Below are 2,784 nucleotides of genomic sequence, written 5' to 3' on the forward strand. Positions count from 1 at the left end.
AATTTCTAATGAATAACGAACACCAAATGGTGAATCTATGATGGGGAGACCTGGACGTCACCAACCTGGATGAGTCACCAAGGTGAACATGCAAACTGTCGGGACACAGAGGTATAGTGTCCAGTCCTTGTTCTTCCTCTTCTGAGTCCTGGCTCCCTTGGTGGCCGCATTCATGCTCACAACTTTAAATGTCATTTTTCTAGCATCATCTCCACACCTATGTCTCCAGCCCAGATATTTCTCCTCAAGGTCCTCACACTCATCTGTCCAATTTGACACTTCACTGGTGTTTCTAACAGACATCTCAACTTGACCTTCTCTTAACCCCTCCCATATACATGCTCCTGCTAGTGTCTTCCCCCTCTCTGATGATATAAAACCATCTTTCTCCTGGCACAGTACAAATGTGGGGTGCCCTTGACTCCTTTCCCACACCTCAGATTGAATCCTTAGGAAATGCTATGAAATCCATCTTCCAAATGCATTCAGGGTCCAGTCCCTTCCCCCTGTTTCACAGCTCCGTCAGAACACCCACCACCTGCAGTCTGGAACCATGGGAGCTTCCCCACACCTTTCCCTCCTGCCTCGCTGGTCTCTTGTCTCCCGATTCTGTTTTCAGCCCAGCAGCCAGACTGACCCTTTGGCCCAAGGGCTCTCTCGGGGAGGCACTCTCAGAAAAAGTCACTAAGGACATTGGCTCCTTGACCATGACCTTCCAGAAGTCAGTATCTGCAGAATGAGAGCAGGGTCTGCAGTGAATTAAGGACAGTGGATGCTGGAACATCTCTTGCTTTAAGCAGGTGTTCTCACCTTCTGATTAGTCAGCTCTTTGAACCCAAATGGACACCCCTGGAGTCTACAAGAGGGGGTCCTGGAAGCTTGGGGTGACTTCTAGGCATCAAAGTGACACTTGGGTAGAATCAGGGGTCTAAACCAGCCACAGCGACAGGTTCCAAAAAGTACATTCAGATGTGTGGGAAGAAACCCTTAATTGCACACAGAGCACAGGTGGTCACAGGGAACATTACTGGGGAACGTGGGGTCCCTGTGTCCCATGGCACACCATCTCTCCCACCTGGGTTGTCTTCACACCTCATGGTAAGTGTATGACCTTCAAGTGACTAAAACAGCTTAACAAACGGGGTGAAGATGTAGATACAATAACCACTACTGGTAACCATACAACTTGGAGGTTTTAACCAAATCACTTCTGTTAAATTTATACACACACACACACACAGAGTGAAATTTAATTGAATGAAGACATTCTAATGCCGGTTGCAGATACATCAGTCAGGGATCCTTAAAGTCCCAAGGGGAGTGACTGCAGTGACTATTTTAGCAGTAGGTCCCATAGAAGGCAGCTCTGTTACACTGGAAAGAAAGTTGTCATGAACAAACTCAGGTCAGTCTCAGAAGTGTCACATTCTCCCAGAGCCACCACATGCTCAGAGTGTCCCACTCTGAGAATCCCCAAAACCCAGCTGTGCCCTTGGTTCCAATGACCCCCACTTCCTGCCCTCAGGGTCTCACTCTTAGGAGCTGTGAGAGACACATCAGAGCCCTGGGCACCGTCACTGTCTGGGGAAGACACAACAGCAAAGTTACAGGGTGGGGGAGCCCCCCTCACAGACACCAGCACACATTCTCCCAAGGGTCCCAGATGTCACCTCCCCAACACCCAGACTTACAGGCAGCCTGAGCATAGCTCTCATTGTCTGTGCCTGTGGGAAGAAAACCTACTGTGAGAAGTCAGAGGGAAGGCTGGGTCCTGTGACCCCAAAGGAGCCCCACACTTCTGAAGCATGAGGAAGTTTCCAGAACTGTGATTGAACACCTAGGGTAGGATCAGGAAATACAGGGAAAGTACATGTGCGGGGTTTGGACCTACCACTGCTCTGGATGTCTGTTCTCAGCAGAGACCTTCTCCTCTGACCTGTGACAGCTGGGAATCAGTCCCCATGACTAGAACCATCAGGTGACAAATGTGTCCCTCACTTTCCCACAGGCCTCACTAAAGAGTCAGTGTTAGCAAACAGGCCCCAGATGGACAAGCATCTGTGTGGGGACACGATGCCCATTAAGCAGACAGAGCACACTTCCACCTGGGCTTGACCCCCAGGGGGACAGGGAACTCAGCCCCACCCCTTGCCCACCTGAGCACTTCCTCCTCCACAGCACAGCTCCAGCAGCTGCAGCTCCAAGGAGACCCAGGGCAGCAGCAATGCCCACAATGGTGATGGTGGTCTGAGGAGGGGGGTCTGGGAAGGGAAGGTGAGAGGTCAACCTCAGGCCTGAGTCCTGACCCTGCTCAGGGACACCCTGAGGAGAGGCTCTGTGCCCACACCCCCTCCTCACCCCATCTCAGAGTCAGGGGCTCAGGCAGTGCCTGGTGCTGCACATGGCACGTGTATCTCTGCTCCTCTCCAGGGGGGACAGTCAGAGCTGCCCACTTCTGGAAGGTCCCGTCCCCTGCAGGCCTGGTCTCCACAAGCTTCATGTCCTCCATCAGGTCCTCCCCATCACACTGCCAGGTCAGGGTGATGTCCGCAGGGTAGAAGCCCAGGGCCCAGCACCTCAGGGTGACTTCATGGTTAGAGATGGGGTGGTGGGTCACATGTGTCTTTGGAGGGTCTGAGGGGAGGGTGAGAAAATTCAGGAACTTTGCATGGTCATGGGACACTCCAGCAGTGCTCATGTGACCACCCTGAGAGTGGACAGGACAGCTGAGGTGGGCAAAGGAGAGCACCACCCAGACACCAGCCTGTACAGAGGCAACTGGGA

At 52.5% G+C, this 2,784-nt stretch overlaps 1 long non-coding RNA gene across 1 annotated transcript; it reads right to left on the reverse strand.

The window, feature by feature from the left end:
- Positions 1 to 1,237: 1,237 nt before the first annotated feature.
- On the reverse strand, positions 1,238 to 2,262 carry LOC123827878. The gene is made up of 3 exons (XR_006787370.1): positions 2,157 to 2,262; positions 1,692 to 1,724; positions 1,238 to 1,374 (listed from the first exon to the last, which is right to left on the reverse strand). It is a non-coding gene; the product is annotated as an uncharacterized LOC123827878 (long non-coding RNA).
- Between the last annotated feature and the right edge of the window lie 522 nt (positions 2,263 to 2,784).

Source organism: Phyllostomus hastatus, unplaced genomic scaffold (assembly GCF_019186645.2).
Source record: "Phyllostomus hastatus isolate PE091 unplaced genomic scaffold, TTU_PhHast_1.1 phas_contig_917, whole genome shotgun sequence".
In the NCBI taxonomy this organism is placed as follows: Eukaryota; Metazoa; Chordata; class Mammalia; order Chiroptera; family Phyllostomidae; genus Phyllostomus; species Phyllostomus hastatus.